This window comes from Podarcis erhardii (assembly GCF_964252035.2).
Source record: "Podarcis erhardii genome assembly, chromosome: 8".
NCBI lineage: Eukaryota > Metazoa > Chordata > Lepidosauria > Squamata > Lacertidae > Podarcis > Podarcis erhardii.
In genome coordinates this window covers 10588872-10608452 of record NC_138499.1, presented here as the reverse complement: position 1 = coordinate 10608452, position 19581 = coordinate 10588872, and the positions used below count along the sequence as shown (strand labels likewise).

Here is a 19581-nt window from a genome sequence, read left to right as displayed (position 1 = left end):
GACGCTCCAGGCACTATAAAAAGTTCTTAAAAGTTCCATAAAGTTTTTAAAAGTGCTAATACTCAGGAGAAGTAGTGTCACATATGCGGTGATTGCAACTTTTCATTTCAGAGTGACCTTTTACACAACTGAGAAGAATTAGTTCCTTTTTCCCCCAGTGTTTCTAAGCAAAGGTTCATCCCTTTATGATTCAGGAAATCATTTTTTTAAAAGTCCAAAAGTTAAAATCCTAGCACGCACGTTTAGCAGAACTTAGACGGGTCATCTTTCATCGGAAAAGAATTTGGCACTGCTGTTTGGCACACAGACTCGTACGTGTATTTTCTGTGCTGCCACAGAATTGTGGCCTCTTCACAGTCCTGGTGCTCGAATTTCAGAGCTCAGGTTTTGGGGACTTTTCCTTGTACCTTAATAAGGAATTGGCTTGGTCCCAACTACCTTATAACCTTGGCAGGCGATGGGACTTGTCTCAGGGGTTTTGACAGTGGTTGATGGTCACAACTGCTAGCCCGCCAATGCAACCTGATCCTAATACTACACACTCCCCCCTCCACCTGCAGCCAAGATGGTGCAGCTGAGTTGTGTAACAATTGCTATGTCGTGAAGCCAGAGGAGGGGAAAGGCACAGCCTCCACTCTGATCTCTGGAGGCTGGCACAGCACTGCCAACCCAAACAAGACCCAGAGCAGACTGAAGATTTATCTCTAGCCCACCATCCTGCATCACAAAGTGGCAGAACCAAACACGTTGAGGACACCCACAAGCGGAAGGGCACAGAAGGCAACAGCTCTCTCCTGGTTCTCGTCTCCATCACCTGGTATCCTAGTGTATACTGCCCCTCTCATTTACAGTGGTGCCTCGCAAGACGAAAATAATCCGTTCCGCGAGTCTCTTCGTCTAGCGGTTTTTTGTCTTACGGAGCAACCCTATTAGCGGCTTAGCGGCTTAGTGCTATTAGCGGCTATTAGTGGCTAAGCGGCTATTAGCGGCTTAGCGACTTAGAAAAAGGGGGGGAAGGGGGGGAAAGTCGGAAAAACTCGCAAGCCCATAGGGAAATTCGCCTTGCGAAGCATCTCCAAAACGGAAAATGGAAAACCCTTTCGTCTAGCGGGTTTTTTTGTCTTGCGAGGCATTCGTCTTGTGGGGCACCATTGTAGAATGATAGAATCCTAGAGTTGGAAAGGACTCCAGGCATGTCCAACAGGTAGATTGCGATCTACTGGTAAATCGTGGGGTGTTCCTGGTAGATCCTGGTGTTGATATTTCCATTCCACCTTAAGGAGCAGTCGTGTGGAACTGTTGCGTGTCACATGTCTGTTTACATTCCAGCACAGCTTGCTGGGAACTTCCCTTGTGTATAGCTTTTGCTTTTCCCATTCTCTCTGAGAAGACGAGAAAGAGAGGCAACATGTTTCTTTGTCCTGATTTATGATTAATAAATCTGTAGTTGTAGTATGCTTCCACAAGCCTCACGCCTATTCTGTGTGTGCAGTTCAATCTGCTGATAGTGTGCCCTGGCTCTGAAGCCCGGGTCACTGATTTACGTCGGAGCAGAGGCCGGCGGTTTTCGCAGCGGGACGGCTGGAAGGGAACAGCCCAGCTGGGGCTTGCCAGCTGGCCTCCCGGCCCTCTGCATGTCAACAGCTGGTTGATCTCTGGCCCTTCAGTAATCTCCTTACAAAAAAGCAAAAAAAACCCAACAACTTTGGCTTCCTAAAAAAAAAGCTCCACAACTTTGGGTAGATCACTGCCAGTCTTTTTATGACAACAGATAGATCACTGTCAGTTTTTTTATACTGTGAGTAGATTGCAATCTATTGGGAGTTGGACGTCCCTGATCTAGTCCAACCCCCTACAATGCAGGAATGTGCAAGGTAAAAAAGGTAAAGGCGAAGTCCAGTCAAAGGCGACTATGGACCTGCGGTGCTCATCTCACTTTCAGGCCAAGGGAGCCGGCGTTTGTCCACAGACAGCTTTCTGGGTCATGTGGCCAACAGGACTAAACCACTTCAGGCACATCGGTACACCATGATGGAAAGCAGAGCAGCGCACGGAAAGGCCATTTCCCTTCCCACTGCAGCGGTACCTATTTATCTACTTGCACTGGCGTGCTTTCGAATTGCTAGGTTGGCAGGAGCAGGGACCGAGGAACGGGAGCTCACTCCGTGGCAGGGATTTGAACCGCTGACCTTCTGATTGGCAAGTCCTAGGCTCTGTGGTTTAGACCACAGCTCCACCTGCGTCCCACCTGCAGGAATATGTACCCATATGGGGATCAAACCCGTGAAGCTTGGCGTTATCAGCACCATGCCTAACCAACTGGGCTAACCAGCAAGGCTAAACAAGGCAGAACACGGACATTCCACTTGGTGTCATAACTCACAATGTGTTCTCTATTTATTATACCGCTATTCATTTGGAAAAAGAGAGTGGTTTAAAACATAAAACTGTACCATAAAAAGCCGTATAAAAAGTTTAAATAGCCCTGTTTTTAATTTTTTGAAAATGCCGTCTAACCTGGTTATCACCTCCAGCTGCCCATCCTGTGGCAAGGGGTTGAATCCAAAGCTAATTCTGCTTAGAGTAGACCCACTGAAACTAATGGACATGACTGAGTGCCGTAAGAACATAAGGTGAGTCTGATGGATGAGGTTAATGGCCCATCAAGTCCAGCAGGACATGAATTCATAAAGTGTGGCGTAATGGCTTGGAGTGTTGGACTAAGGCCAGGGAGAGCAGAGTTCGAATCCCTCTCAACTCAGCCGTGAAGCTCTCTGGGTGACCTTGAGCCAGTCACCATCTGTTAGCCTAACCTACCTCACAGGGTTGTTGTGAGGATGACATGGGGAGTATGCTGTGTAGACTACCTTGAGATCCTTAGAAGATAAAGCAACTGTGATAAAGAAATAAATAAGGCAGAGGACCTTCTTGGTGGTGGCGCTCTCCCTGTGGAACACCCTCCCCATAGAGGTCAAGTAGATAAATAGCTACACACTTTTAGAAGACATCTGCAGGCAGCTCTGTACAGGGTTTTTTATTGGTTTATATTTTATTGTGTTTTTGATATTTTTGGGGGAGCTGCTCAAGGTGGCAGAGGCAACCCAGTCAGATGGGTGGGGTACCAATAAAATAATACTGACAATACTAATAAAGGTGGTGGCTTTAATTAGATGCAACCCAATAATCATTAATTAGATGCAACCCAATAAGCCTCACACGGCAGTGACATACAAAGAACTGGAGTTTAAGGAAACAGAAATTCATGTGTTCAGGGTAAAACACCCCTACATGAAATGTATAAGAAGAAGAAGAAGAAGAAGAAGAAGAAGAGGAGGAGGAGGAGGAGGAGGAGGAGTTTGGATTTGATATCCTGCCTTTCACTCCCCTTCAGGAGTCTCAAAGCGGCTAACATTCTCCTTTCCCTTCCTCCCCCACAACAAACACTCTGTGAGGTGAGTGGGGCTGAGAGACTTCAGAGAAGTGTGACTGGCCCAAGGTCACCCAGCAGCTGCATGTGGAGGAGCGGGGAAGCGAACCCGGTTCACCAGATTACGAGTCTACTGCTCTTAACCACTACACCACACTGGCTCTCCACATACTTTCCACATCAGATAGACACCATCTTCATTGTGTTTTCAGCATCTGCTGAAGACATTACTCTTTAAAGAAGCCTTCTTAAGCGGAGATTTGTGTATCAGTCAGTACAGTATCCGTACTGGAGATTCTATCTATCTATCTATCTATCTATCTATCTATCTATCTATCTATCATCTTTCTATCCACACACACACAACCGCAAACACATATACATATACATACTGTATATATACATATACAGTGGTACTTCTGGTTGCGAATTGGATCCGTTCCGGAGGCCCGTTCGCAACCTGAACAGAACGCAACCTGTGTCTGCGCACGCATGGGTCACGATTTGCTGCTTCTGCGCATGCGTGTGACATCCTTTTGTGCGACCGGCGAAACCCGAAAATAACCCGTTCCATTACTTCTGGGTCGCCACGGGAAGCAACCTGAAAACGCGCAACCTGAAGCAAATGTAACATGAGGTATGACTGTGTATGTATATATGTGTGTGTGTTTGTGTGTGTGCGCGCAATTGCTTTAGGGAATAATAGAGTGGCCCTGACCTGCTGCTCCATCTCCAGTTCCTAATCAGAGAGTAACACACACACACACACACACACACACACAAACACACCATCTGACTTGCTCTTTTGATCCCCTCCCTTTTGGTCCTGCTTAAAATCATTCCCCTTCACAACCCCTCTGGGGGATTTAAAAAGCAGCAGCAGCAGCAGCAGCTATTTCTTCCAAAGACGTTAACATGGCATTCTCAGATGTCTCCCATGCATAAGCCGTTTCCCTTCCTTCCTTTATTTACTGCTGGAAGGCTCTTATGTTTTGAGCCTCGGCAGCCAGAGGAACAGAATCCCCAGCATGTGCAGTTGGTGGGATGTTTGTCTGGCAACGGGGGGAAGGCTGCCGAGTTGCCCTTTTGCCAAGTCTCTTGTGTCTCCTTTGGCACCGTCGCCAGGCATGGCACGAAAGCAGGCAGGGGAGACCTGCTAAAAAGCAAGCGCGGTGGCGAGATCTGAATAGACAATTGTCCAGGCACTCGATGAACAAGATGGTTGGCAAAATAGGAGAGGGGCCAGCTCGGATCAGGTTCTGTATGCATTACTTCGCTCTTCTGGCACACAGGTCAAAGGGAACCTATATAATTTCATTGCACTTATTTTTAGACTCCAGAGTCATTACCGCAGCTATCTTCACAATGGGTTGCATGCAACTAAATTACCACACAGACAGAATGACTTCTGCCGGGTGCAAGGGATCTTCGGCTTCCTTCTGCGCCCTGCTAAATCCACTCTGGGGGATCCCCTGACCCTCTGGAGAGGAGTTTTAGGCGGTGGCAGGGAAAGGAGGAGGAAAAGGAAGTTCCACTGTGTTTGTGGAAAGATTTCATTGAATACAACCCAACGTTCTTGTAAGAAAGACCAGCCTTTATCATCCCAGCATCACCAGCATCACCAACTCGATTTGCATGCCACTTTTCCAAATTATTCTGACAGGGGATCACAAGAACAGCAAACAAATAATCAGTGTAGATACACAATGGAAATGACATTTGCCTATAACTATCACTACACAATACAGAATTTCTAAGCTGACAAAACATTGCAAGCAAAATATCCCTAACTGTGATGAAAGGAATGCCGTAGGGAAGCTCATTGGTGAAGCATCTGTGTTGCATTGAGAAAGTCCCTGTTTCAATCCCCGACATCCCTCTGAAGCCCAGCAGAGGTTCTGCCAGTCAGTGTAGACAACACTGAGTGAGATGAACCAAAGGTAGAAAACAGCTTCATGTGTCCCAATCATGCACAGACACAAATCCACCCTAACTTGCAAAGGTATCAGCGGTGGGAGGTACATACAGATAGGAAGATGCAACAGTTTGATCTAAACAATTCAGTCCAAAGTCTATCAAAGCAACAGCATTACAGTAAGGCAGCGGAACGAGCTTATTGATCTCAATCAGCCTAAGAGCAGCAGAAAACATGCTCACATTTTCAATCCGCAGAGCCACTCATGAAGCCTGCCGACACTCACAAACAATGGCTAAGCAGGCTGTCTTTTGCGTGGACAAGCTTGCCTCTCTGCTCCCACTTGGGGCATCCTCTAGCAGAAACTCCTCTTTCTCTAAAGTTTCCCCGAAAGCAAGATCTCAACACAGACATGCATGCACACTAAGCTGTGTGACACAGGAGCAGCTTTTGTAGTCGGAGTAAGTCAGGGCCCCGCCTCCCAGGCAAGGTGGAAATGAGCTAAGTAGAAGCAAGGGCCACATCTTACAGGGCTCATGTTACAGAGACAATGGTTTGCCTGTACAGTGGTACCTCGGGTTAAGAACTTAATTCGTTCCGGAGGTCCGTTCTTAACCTGAAACTGTTCTTAACCCGAGGTACCACTTTAGGTAATGGGGTCTCCCGCTGCTGCCACACGATTTCTGTTCTCATCCTGAAGCAAAGTTCTTAACCCGAGGTACTATTTCTGGGTTAGCGGAGTCTGTAACCTGAAGCGTATGTAACCTGAGTGTCTGTAACCCGAGGTACCACTGTAATTCTCCACACACCCCACTATAGGACTGATAGGGGCCTCATGTGTTGGCAATCAGTGTTAGAAACTCAGATATATAACCTAGGCGCCAAATGGCTCCTTAAACCAGAGTTACAGTCGCGAAAACAGAATGCCTGGTTGCCATTTTTGAGCCAGGCGGCTTGAAAGTCGTATTTTCCAGTATGACTTTGGGGGTACCTAAAATTCATTCTGATTGTGCAGATAAAATGTAACGGGTAAGAATTCTACAGGATGTGTTGCCAGTGTGTGAACACAGTCCAGATCCAAGGATCTCCAGGCATGCACCTCCAGATGACATCAGGTGCCATCTTGGCGCCCGGGTATCTTCACTTATTCACAAGTGGCCGATTGCATTTTGCACCTGGCAGATTTCGAATGCCGGTGGGGATGTAGATCTGGAAAAGGCACTTTGCATGGGCTCTTCTCCAGCAGCAGTCTGGAAGCACCCAAAATATATCCAGAAATTGCCCATCTGAGATAGCCTGCAGCTGTTTGGAGCATCGTGCTTATGCCAGCTAGCAGAGCAGAACATGTCCATGCAATGCTTTAGCACACATTCAGTGTGAAACTTCAGTCACAGAAATAGCTTACTGATAGCAGGCGCCCCCGAAACAGAAACCAACACCGGCCTTAGCAATATTATTGGGCAGCAATTGGATATTGTTAGCAATGTTACTGGGCAGGACGCGGGTGGCACTGTGGGTTAAACCACAGAGCCTAGGACTTGCCGATCAGAAGGTCAGCGGTTCGAATCCCCGTGACAGGGTGAGTTCCCGTTGCTCGGTCCCTGCTCCTGCCAACCTAGCAGTTCGAAAGCATATCAAAGTGCAAGTAGATAAATAGGTACCGCTCCGGCGGGAAGGTAAACGGCGTTTCCGTGCGCTGCTCTGGTTCGCCAGAAGCGGCTTAATCATGCTGGCCACATGACTCGAAAGTTGTCTGCGGACAAACGCGGCTCCCTCGGCCAGTAAAGCGAGATGAGTACCACAACCCCAGAGTTGGTCACGACTGGACCTAATGGTCAGGGGTCCCTTTACCTTTACCTTACTGGGCAGCAACTGGAGATCCCTCTTTTCTCCTGCTGCAAATGCCAATTGGTCCTTAACAAACAAACAAACAAACAAACAAACAAACTCCTTTCTTTCTCTCTCTCTCTCCAGTTTTTTAACAGCACTTGAATTGGCTTTGTGCTGTTGGAGAAATCACTGCAAAAACAAACAAACAAACCATCCCTCCGTCGCCTTTAAAGAAAATCAGTAATTGGCATTACGATGGAAGGTCTCCGGCATTAATTATAAATAAATCTTAGATTGGCTATAATAATAGTCTGGATTTACAGCCCCATCTTGTACGCCGATGCTTAAACCAGAGAGGTTGTCAACTTGATGCATGTCAGAGGCCCAGAAAGTGTGGGTACTGCAGTTTGTGGTTTATGGCCTATTAAAATGAATGTGTAAGTAGCAATAAAGCAAACAATTACTTAGCAGAAAAACAAACTCTCCAGCCTTTATAAACTGATGACACTGGGCTGTGTTTTTAGTTGCCTACGACTGAGCCACCTGCTTTGGTTTAAGCGGAAGCACCCGTGTTTTCTCAGGCAGTGTTTTCCAAGGCTCTTTGCCAGGTTGACTTGTCAGCTCTAGAAATTGAAAATACATGGATCTGGGCAGGGCCCGGGGAGCGGAGGAAAGAAGAGGTTTGGTGATGGAGTCAGAAAGCTTTTGGTGGAACCAAAAACGGAAGAAAAATTTATCCATCTACTGTTTGTTTTAAAGCACAGTTTGTGTATGAGGTTTATTATTATTATTATTATTATTATTATTATTATTATTATTATTATTATTAATGTTTATTCTTTAAATTTCCCCTAACTGGCAGCTTCGTCCTCTCCGTCTCTTTTCTGACATTGTAATATCATGAAGTTTAGCTGGCAATATATTACGATGTTGGAAAGCAGATATTGGCAATCCCTAGTTGTTTTACTGCATTATACACATTGGAAATTGCATTAAGGCTTTTTTTCCCTGTAGTATAAAACAACATACAGTGGTACCTCAGGTTACATACGCTTCAGGTTACAGACTCCGCTAACCCAGAAATAGTGCTTCAGGTTAAGAACTTTGCTTCAGGATAAGAACAGAAATCAGGCTCCGGCAGCACGGCAGCAGCAGGAGGCCCCATTAGCTAAAGTGGTGTTTTAGGTTAAGAACAGTTTCAGGTTAAGAACAGACCTCCGGAACGAATACTTAAATACTTAACCTGATGTACCGCTGTACAAGTCGAATAAATCACATCAGGTAGGGTCAGGCTCAAGTCTGGAATCAGTTTTCTTTGCAATTCAGGAAAGAGAGTATTGGAACTCAGCTACATTAGTAAAGAAACAGCAATCTGAATGCGCTATACATATGCGACAGTTGATGGCGCAAGAGAGCAGGAAATTTAAAAGCACTGTTTTCCATAGAGATTTTTTCTTTTGTTATAACCATCTAATTTCTGACTAATTGAGAAGCGGGTTTTTTCCTGTGTCTAGATCCACCCTTGCTCTGTTTGCTGAGACACATCACTGCAATATACAAGCTCTTCCTCCGCACACACATTTTGCCAGGATTACACAAGAAAGGCATGTGTTAAGTGGCCAGTAATGTAAGCGTACTTCTTCCCTGCTTAAACATTGCTTGGTTCAGATCTTGGAACGGGAGTCCAATTAAAGGCTGAGTCAACATTCTTAAAAGCTGGAAGCAAGTGTTTGACAATGCCAATCAAGGGGAATGTGAGTTTCAAATGCTTCTCGACTCTCTCCCTCGCTCAGTTTCATCTTCGCATCAAATGGCAGCTGTGGTGAAACACAAGTCCAGGAAATTCTGCTGGTTCTTATCTCTGAGTGGAGTTTGAAAAACATGGGATGACCTCATACCCCCTTTCCTGACTCTTTCAGCCACCCAGAAAGGGAAAAATTCCAAAAAAGTCAACCTGTCTAAGCTGTTATCATAAGAGCATAAGAAAAGTTGTGCCAAACAGACTTCCGAGTTGGCGCCATCGCCAAATGGCGGACTCCCTCCGAGCTCTGGAGGGAGCCTGCTCGGCAGGGGCTGGGTCCTACCGCGCCGGCGACGCGGGGACCCTCAAAAACCATGGGCGCTGAAACCCATGGGCATGGTGACTTGGCGGGCACCGTTTGCGCCCCCCCGACCCACGAAGGAGCCTTTTTAAAGGCTGCGGAGCGGGTGACAGGGGGGGGTGGTGCTGTGAGTCCTCCGCTTCCCCTGCCGAGCGAAGCCGCATGCCATTCGACGGAGAGCGCTGGCTTCTTCCATTGAAAATTTGGACTTAAAAGAATAACCCGTGAGTAATTGGAACTTGGATTAAAAAGGGGAATTTTTTTTTTAAAAAAAAATTCGGAGCGAGTGGGGGAGGTGCAAAAAGGAAGTCAGCCTCCCCCCTGTTGTAGAGGAGTTAAAGCAAAGGATTTGACAACTAAGATCGAGTGCAACCTTATTTTGATAAAGTCATTAATTTCGCGATGGAAAATTACAAGACTGGGCTGGAGGAGAAAAGTGGAATGTGAATTAAAATGCAACCCCCCCCCCCCCGGAAAACCCCGGGAGCGAGCTGTGAGAGCGCCGGGAGAGGAGAAATAGAGGTTTTGACAGCTGTCAAAGGAGCTGTCAAAGCGGAAGAACAAAAAGAGAACTTTGTTACGAGGACTTTGCTGGTTACATTTGTTACAAATTGGACATAAATTGTTTAAAATAAGGAATAATAAGTTACTCTGACTGTTGGGTGTGATCGGGAAGGAAACTGAGTTATTATAATCCCTCTAGAGGAGCTGTGGGACACTACAAGTATTGCTGGCATGGAATTTGAATAGGACTTTTTATCTCCTGGGAAACTGCAGAAATGGAACACTATTTTGTCTACAGAGGTCTATACACTAAAGGAGACAATAGATTTATCTATTGAAGAATGGAAGGGACTTGACGTAATGTTTCGTTCCTGAATAACAAAGCCTCTGCAGAGGAATTAGAAGCTTTTGGAATTAGAACATTTGTGCAGGAGAGCAGGGGGGGGGGGGAAAGGAGGAGAGAGATCAACAAGAACAACAAGAATAACAAGAACTGGACAAAGTTGGAAGTGGGAACATTTGGGACATCCAGATCTGAAAGGTCTAAAGAAATAAAATTGGAGTTTTTACTCTTAAATACAAAGATCTGGATGGAAAAAAATGGATCTTTTTGAGACAGACTCCTTCCAAGATTGGACATTCGAAACTAAAGATGACCAAAAGACGGCAAAGACTATTAAAAAGACGGCAAAGTGGACTGGTGAAAGACTATGGCTTAGATGTGGGAGCTCCAGGATGACAGTAGACATTGATGGACATTGGGAACGCAACCGGGAAAGGGGGAGGGAAATTTGGAATCCAAAGGGTGTTAAATTACATTTTATTCTTTTTTCTATTTTTTTATTCTAATCTGTATTGCATACTAAAGAGGGGAACTCGTGGAAGGGAACAGGTCGATTTTAGGGGATGGGAAAATATTTTTAAATTGGGACAATGATAATAATTTTAAAACTTGGGGTAAGAATTTGTTGAATTTATTTGAAAGAATTGGAATACAAGAGGGGGAGGGGAGGGGAAGTCCTGGAAAGATGCCAATGAAAATAGGGTTTTAAATTTGGATGTTTTTCTTTTTTTGTTATATATGAAAATCTTTAATAAATATTATTTAAAAAAAGAAAGAAAGAAAGAAAGAAAGAAAAGTTGTGCCAGACAAGGACAAAGACCCATCTAGACCAGTGTCCTGTTCTCAAAGTGGAATACAGCCATTGTGGCTAGCAGCCACTGGCAGCGCTCTCCTCCATGACTGTCTAATCCTCCTTTAAAGCCATCCAAATCGGTAGCCATCATTATCACTTTAGATTTTTCCCAGAAAAGGAGATGTGACAGCTGGGCTTTTATCCCACCATATTTCCCACTCAATCAATCAATCAATGAAATGTCTGAATGCCACAGAGTCTGTAATTGATTACATTTCCAAGGAGGAAGAAAAATGCAATTTCTTCCACTCTGCCTAGAAAAGCAAGCAAACAAATGGGAGACTGCACTTCCGTTGATGCAGCCTAGAATTGTTGTTGTTGTTGTTTAATTGTGTCCGACTCTTCGTGACCCCATGGACCAGAGCATGCCAGGCACTCCTGTCTTCCACTGCCTCCCACAGTTTGGTCAAACTCATGCTGGTAGCTTCGAGAACACTGTCCAACCATCTCGTCCTCTGTCGTCCCCTTCTCCTTGTGCCCTCCATCTTTCCCAACATCAGGGGCTTTTCCAGGGAGTCTTCTCTTCTCATGAGGTGGCCAAAGAACAGCATTAGCTTTTTGTTGCTGCTGCATCACACGATTGGCTCAATGTTAAGCTCCACCATGACCCCTAGATCCTTTGCGCATGATGGGAGTTGTGGTTCAATAACAGGACTGGCAGGCATCCTAAAAGAAGGAGTGGGGTCATTGTCATCTCACTCACTGGGTGCTCCTGTCCCATATCCAACCCTCACCTCCAAGTGTTACACATAACATCTGCAAAGCATCTAGCAGGGAGAAGGCCCATTGGCCAAGAACCACATGACCACATTGCCTTGTGGGCTCTTGCAGCATGAACTGGACTTGTGTTTATTGGGTTTAATTTCCGCAGCACCAACATTACCCTTCGTATGTCTTATACAAATGTGAAGCAGGTCTTGCAGCCCCAAAGTCTCCCGAGGCTCAAACCTGAGACAAAACTTTTATGTCACCTAAGGCACAGTGCTCTTTTAATTTCTGGTGGCGTATTTATACATGCTAAGGGTAAGGATTGAATAAAGTGCATGTATAAACACACGCCATGCTTATCACTTTCACTGGCAGAACATCTGCCATGATAGATGGATAAGTGTGCAGAGCAAGAGTTGCATATTGCTAATATCTTTATTTTTTTTAAAAAAGTGCCATTGGTTTTCAAACAAACACAAATACAATAACCTTTAAACACTTATCCAGCAGTACATCTAATGGTGCTTTTTTATCCATTGTCTCTAGATAGACGCTTAAACATTCAATATTCAAACATATTACTTAACGTAACCTCTCGACTGAGAATATTGAGCGGTTGGTATAAGGTGGTTTTGATTTTGGCCATTAACATAGTTAAAGAAAGGGGTCCATGTTTCTTGGAAGATATCTCTATTTGTTCTGTCTTTAATTGCCCTCTTGTGCCTGGTGAGATGCCTGGATATTGCTGTATCCCATATATTATTTCCCCATATATTCAGGAGTATTTCAGTCTCGGTCTTCCATTATTGAGCTATGGCTAATTGTGATGTGGTAAGAAGCCTGCTAGTTTGCTGGGGTGCAGGGTTGAGCCTGTCCATGTCCGAAGATAGCAGGGCTAAGGCAGGATTTGGAGAAAGGGGGAGAATTGCGGGTATAATGGAGAATGCTCTATTCCAAACGTTTTTAAGGCAAGAGCATTCCCACCAAACATGAATAAATGAGCCAAGCTTTCCCCAGCCCTTCCCACATAAAGGGATAAAGGAGGGATTAATTTTTGCCAGCCTGACTGGCATCCAGTGCCATCAGAGGATGACTTTGATCGAGGGCCTCCTGTAAGCGAGCAGAGATGGTTTTGAGTGGGGTCCAGATACCCTTCCATCTGTGATCTTCAACTGGGAGGTGTAAATCTGATTCTGGTACAATTTGAAGGCCTCTAGCATGCACGCGCACACACACCAGCTTCATGATCTAATAGATTCCTGTATATTAGAGAAGCAGCACCCTTCAGGTCATAGGCTGACCTGCTGCATAAGCGTTCAAACAAGGTAGGTGAGAGTAGGCCATCTCCCCCGCACTCCAAATGAAGTGCAAAAGAAAGAACCTGAGCTACCTGAAACCAGGTAGTATAAATGCCTTCTAATGTACCTCGCAGTTCCTCTTTAGATGCTAAGATCTTGTTAGTGAAGTTCAGCATGTTTAAGGTCAGGGAATGTCACCGAAAACTGGTGTTTCATTTTTACCCATAGTGACAAGGATCCACTTTAAAGGAAGGAAGTGAAGGGGTGAACCGGGGTGGTGAACACCAACCATTCAGAATTAAAACTGGCTGATATATCAACCAGAAGGGATGCGGGTGGCGCTGTGGGTTAAACCACAGAGCCTAGGACTTGCCGATCAGAAGGTCGGCGGTTCGAATCCCCGCGACGGGGTGAGCTCCCGTTGCTCGGTCCCCGCTCCTGCCAACCTAGCAGTTCGAAAGCACGCAATTGCAAGTAGATAAATAGGTACCACTCCGGCAGGAAGGTAAACGGCATTTCCGTGCGCTGCTCTGGTTTGCCAGAAGCAGCTTAGTCATGACCCGGAAGCTGTACGCTGGTTCCCTCAGCCAATAAAGCAAGATGAGCACCGCAACCCCAGAGTTGGCCACGACTGGACCTAATGGTCAGGGGTCCCTTTATCTTTACCTAATATATCAACCATCATCAGTGAATGCATAGCTTTTTACTTATTTCTCACAGTGGCCCTCCAAGTGCACCATAAATGCAGGGGGAGATAGTTGTTAAGGCAGTACGAGAAAAGCAAGTAAAAGATGGGTTTGAAAAGAATGCAGAATTAATATTGAAGACAAACATGTGTGGTGGAGTCTCCTTCGTGTGGTGGAGTCTCCTTCTTTGGAGGTCTTTAAGCAGAGGCTTGACAACCATATGTCAGGAGTGCTCTGATGGTGTTTCCTGCTTGGCAGGGGGTTGGACTCGATGGCCCTTGTGGTCTCTTCCAACTCTATGATTCTATGATTCTATGATTCACCCAGCTGGAAAAAGCATGTCAAAACGAAAGGGTCTTTGTTTCCGGAAAGTGCAGAGTGCCTGACACATCTCAACACAGAACAAGGGCAGCCCTACTCCCAGTTACTGTGGAGCATGTGCCTGATGTCTTAGCATCTTGTTGGTCGCACTAGAGCGTGATGGAATGTTGCAATCAGATAGATCTTTCCTGTGGTCTGATGCAGAGGTTGGATGGCCATCTGTTACGGATACTTTAGTTGAGGTGTCTGCATTAAGGGGGCTGGAACAGATGACCTTTGGGGTTCCCTTCCAACTCTACAATTCTGTATCCTTTTCCCTGCTCAGCAGTTTCTGCCTCTTCATGCACCATCCCTTAGGGATGTAGGCTCTGCCAGAGTCGCTTAAAAATGACAACACCCGGCCTCATTCATTACAAAAAGCTGGATTTCGCTTTAAAAAAAAAACAACAGGCAGGAAAATTCTGCCCTCGCTAAAGAGATGCACAGTGAAATAGATTGTAATCAATTCGGCACTACCTCAACCTTGACAAGATGATCCATCACCTCCGCTCGGAGTGAGAGTGTGTGGAAAGAATAAGCCCAGCAGAAGATTAGAGAACAATTAATCATCAAAAATTAATCAGGGTATTAATTAAGCACTGTATCCTATTTAAGTACAGGCTGGTATGAGGTTTCCAGTCCCAACCGCCGATGACATCAAAACAGCAAGCGAAAGCATAATGCAAAAAAAGGGGGAGGGAACAGTAAGGACAGGAACCAAGTGGAACACAGCAAAAAGAGACAGCGCAACTCAAAAGGTTATTTTGCTTGCACAACTGGTAGAATCAGGCATTAAGCAAAGGCATTCGCTTACAAAAGACGTGGTCACTTAGGTGGGCTTTAAACGGGGTTTATATAAATTCATGGAGAGTAAGCTTAAGACATCACAATACAGTCATACCTCGTGTTGCGTTAGGTTCATGTTGTGGCCTGCGAACGCAGCAAACCCGGAATTGTATACTTCTGGGTTCAGCCATGTGCGCATGCGCAGAAGCGTTCTGTGCGCTTCACACATGTGCAGAAGCGCTCTATCGCACTCTGTGCAGAAGCACTGCTCTAGTTGCGGATTTTTCGGGGTGCCGTTTGCACCCCGGAACAGATCGTGTCTGCAACAAGAGGTACCACTGTATATCACCAGCTAAATGTCAAGATATATCACAATGCCTGAAATAACAGTGGAGCTATGTAAAGGCACTGTTTTTCCCACATTGTGATTGTTGCATAGCGTAAGCTCACGCACACACAATGACTCGAGATATATCGCCAGGTCAAAAATTATGAAACCACTATCACGATATGGACTTCAAACTCCCTGCATGCAGATAATTAGTGTAATAATTAGGCTGAGCCTTTCTTCCCAGCTTTGCTAGTGATATTTATGTTTACTTTCATCTGATCAAGTATGTGCATGTTTTATTTATTTTTTAGTTTCATTTTTAAGTTTACAGGGCGGTTCAGGATATAAAAACATGTAACATAGTAGCAAGTAAAAACAATACCCAATGTGGGCAGTGGTGAAAATTTTGTTTCATTTTTTCTGGCTTCTGTTAAGTAGGGATAGGATGTTCTGCGGCCAGAGTTCCTTTTCAGCCTTCTAGATGGTGCAAACTAAGAATGTAAGCTGAGGCCTGTCTTTTTGACATTTATTTTGCATTTTCATTTTTGCGACTTTTATCTTTGTTTTTGTGACTGTGTAGAACCCAGTTCGGCTACTGATTGACTGTGGGACTGCAGTACATTGTTTATTGTTTTCACTTCATGGATGAATAGTCTCGTTAGATAGCAAAATTCACGTTATGGTTGCTGTTTTAGGGGTTGTTTCTAAAAGTCTGGAACGGATTAATCCATTTTGCATTACTTTCTATGGGAAAGCGTGCCTTGGTTTTGGAACGCTTTGGTTTTGGAACGGACTTCCGGAACGGATTAAGTTCAAGAAGGAAGGTACCACTGTACATCCTTTCTATGGTGGTGCCGAGGGGTTGCCCGCAGCCTTCAACTGGCGTCCAGCATGCAGAGCGGAGCAGGGAGAGAAGGCCGCTGGCGCGACGGATCCAACTCTTGCACAGCCTCCAACTGGGCCTTGTCCAGACACCATTCTGTCACCCCTGGTTCTCCTGAGCTATGACACAGCCAAAGCCAAACTACCTTGTAAATTACCGCAGATCTAAAAGGGAGGTACCTATTTACAAAGGGCCTTGCCCAGGGTGGATTTGATTTAAATCAAATCAATTTAAATCACTAATCGGTCAGACTTGATTTAAATCATTTTTTTTACAGAAAGACTCATTCTTGCTGGCATAATCTTAATATTTACAACCAAATGAAGGTTTCGTTTCCAGAATAATAAATTTTCAGAGCAGTTTTTACCGTTTTATCAAAAATTACTGATTTGGTTATACTATTAGAAATAGACAGATAAATATGAAATTATTGTGAGGTTCGGTAAGTTAACTGTTTACATCTGGACAACTTTTCCGCTGTACTTTATTGGAAGGAGATAAATAATCACTTCCTTAATAACAATTTATTTACTGCATTTTCCAGTGTATAAGACGAGCTTTTCCGACCCAAAAATGAGGTTCAAAATTTAGGGTCGTCTTATACACGAGTAGCGCTTAGGGGGGACGGGCAAATGTTTTTTGGCGCGAGCCCGAGATTGTAAGTGGCGATTGGCCGCTTGATCATTTGGGGGGGGCGGTAAATGCCGAAAATCGCTCACCCACTGGAACGCAGCACGCAACCGCTTGCGTCGCAACTGCCGATCGCGCCATTAGCCCTCCCGATTCCGCTGCAGCAGCCAATAGACAGCTGCCCTTGTCGCCAATCACGTTCCCGCTTGCCGCGACGAGGGTAGCTATTGGCTGCAGCAGCAGAATTGGGAGGGCTAATGGTGGCGATTGGCAGTTGCGATGCAAGCGGTTGCATGCTGCGTTCCAGGGGCTGAGCGATTTTCGGCATTCCCCCCAAATAACCCTCCCCCAAAGCTCAATTTTAAGGCCCCCCAAAATAGGGCTCGTCTTATACATGGTGGCGTCCTATAGACGGAAAAGTACGGTAGCTAAAACCAAAACATTACAGCGTATGTATCCATGTTTGTTAACTGATGTGGTTAAACAGGTTTTTTGGTTGTTGCTTTTTTAAAACAAACAAACAAACTGAGTTTTAGCACACATGCAAAACTTAAATCCTTATTTCCTGATGAACAACCTTTGGACTATAACGTAAATTAAACAGGAAAATTTCTTTAGAAAGATTTTTCCTCCAAAAGCATTTTATTTTAGAAACCCAATTTAAATTTTTTTAAAAATGAAGTAAAAAAAACCCAATTATATATATATATATATACAACAACAACAACAACATATATATACACAACAACAACAACAACAATAATAAAATAATAATAATAATAATAATAATAATAATAATAATAATAATAATACAAATTTTATTTATACCCCGGCCTTCCTGGTTCAAAAATCTGGGCTCAGGGTGGCTAATAACAAATTTAAAACAATTATAAAAGCAGCATAAAATACAGTATAAAAACATATATATATATATATATGTATTTTATGCTGCTTTTATAATTGTTTTAAATTTGTTATTAGCCACCCTGAGCCCAGATTTTTGAACCAGGAAGGGCGGGGTATAAATAAAATTTGTATTATTATTATTATTATTATTATGTTGTTGTTGTTGTTGTTGTTATTATTATGTTGTTGTTATTATTATTATTATTATGTTGTTTTGAACCAGGAAGGGCGGGGTATAAATAAAATTTGTATTATTATTATTATTATTATGTTGTTGTTGTTGTTGTTGTTGTTGTTGTTGTTGTTTTGTTTTGTTTTGTTTTGTTTTTATCCACCCTGGCCCTGCCTCAGGCCACTGGAATGCCTCCAATCCCTTTAGCAACAAAGTATCTGTTTCTTCGCTTGGCCTCAGCAAGGCCTGGCCTGCACCTCAGCCTGTAGGCCCAAAGCCTCCCGCTTCCCTATTCCCGGTTTTATAAAAACAATGTTGTTCTGAGAGGAGCCACAAAGGGCTAGTTTCCGCCATGAGCTCCGGAAGTCGCTCTTTCCCAAGCCTGCCTACCTCATGGCGCCTCGTGGCTGAAACCAGGATGAAGGAAGAAGCTCCGCCATTTGAGTCGCTCTTCTCTCGGGCGGCCATTTCCTCGCTGCGACAGACCACTGATCCGTTCAAGCTCAGTGCTGCCTACACTGACATGGGTTGCCAAATGGTTCCAAAAAGCGGGACGCAAAAGTGGTTGCAAGGGGGTGGGTGGGCAAAGTTGTTGAGTTTTTATTATTATTTTTGCAACGCCACACAAGAAGAACGACACTGCCAACATGGATTGCCATACATCCAGATTTTCCCGGACATTTTTTGCGATTTCCGTCCCGACACAGTATTCCAGCTATGTCCGTATGGCAACGCTAACACTGGCCGGCAGCAGCTATTCTTTTTATATATATATATATATATATATATATATATATATATATATATATACACACACACACACACACACACACACACACACACACAGAGAGAGACATATATATACATACATATATACCGTATTTTTCGCTCTATAACACGCACCAGACCATAACACGCACATAGTTTTTAGAGGAGGAAAACAAGAAAAAAAAAATTCTAAACGAAATAGTGGATATATGATTTTTGCGGTTCATGCTGTGGCCACAGACATGTGATCTGACAGTGAGTTTGGAGTAGCCCAATGCAAAAATCCTGAGGATCCATGTGGATCCATGCTTTGCAACCACGGAGGAGGGAAGGAAGGGGAAACATGGATCCTCTGCTCACGACTGCAGCAGATCCCGCCCCCCCCCCGCCGGCATTCACTCCATAACACGCACAGACATTTCCCCTTACTTTCTAGGAGGAAAAAAGTGAGTGTTATGGTGCAAAAAATACGGGGTGTGTGTATATATATATATATATATATATATATATACACACACACACACACACACACACACACACATATATATATATATATACACACACACACACATATAATATTTTTTATTGATTTTAACATATAAATTATAAAATGTACCACGAAACATAACACTTATACAATCTTTTTAGACTTCCATCAGCTCCTCTGATAATCCACCGTTTTATCCACTTCTTATACATTTCCTAGCTTTATATTGCCTTTAAGTCTCTCAACAAATTATCCTTCCCCTTAACTATTTTTGCAATACTTCCAATAAAACTCCTCACAGAACTTCTTGCAAACCTACAAACGTCGTCTGATCTTCACAAATACTTTTCAAATAGTCCGTAAATCTACTCCAGTCTTCTGTGAATTTCTGGTCCCGCCGGTTTCGAATTCTTCCTGTTAGTTTATCGGCCGGCAGCAGCTATTCAGGGTTTCAGACAGGAAGCAATCCTAGCCGTACTAGGGAAATCCCAGGAAATGAATCCATGTGCTTACAACGCAGATGCACTACTGCGGAGAATGGAGGGATGCTCAGCAGAATCCCTCTCATACCACTTTCCTGCTTCAAATGCAA

The 19581-nt window shown here is 44.3% G+C and overlaps 1 protein-coding gene and 1 long non-coding RNA gene across 6 annotated transcripts in view; one reads left to right on the top strand and one right to left on the bottom strand.

The window, feature by feature from the left end:
* Window positions 1–19581, top strand: part of LOC309349173 — a 688744-nt gene that overhangs the window by 115096 nt on the left and 554067 nt on the right. The gene's annotated exons all lie outside the window — the stretch shown is intronic.
* The window catches only part of ST3GAL1 (ST3 beta-galactoside alpha-2,3-sialyltransferase 1), a 114322-nt gene that overhangs the window by 44888 nt on the left and 49853 nt on the right, over window positions 1–19581 (bottom strand). The window contains exon 1 of one of the 5 annotated variants that reach the window (XM_081874608.1): window positions 18125–18189. The exons of 3 other annotated variants lie outside the window; for them this stretch is intronic. The gene's annotated coding sequence lies outside the window, so the exon portion shown is untranslated. Of the gene's footprint in view, window positions 1–438; window positions 546–18124; window positions 18190–19581 lie in introns of those variants that run through there. One more of the 5 variants, XM_081874607.1, reaches the window with a different exon arrangement.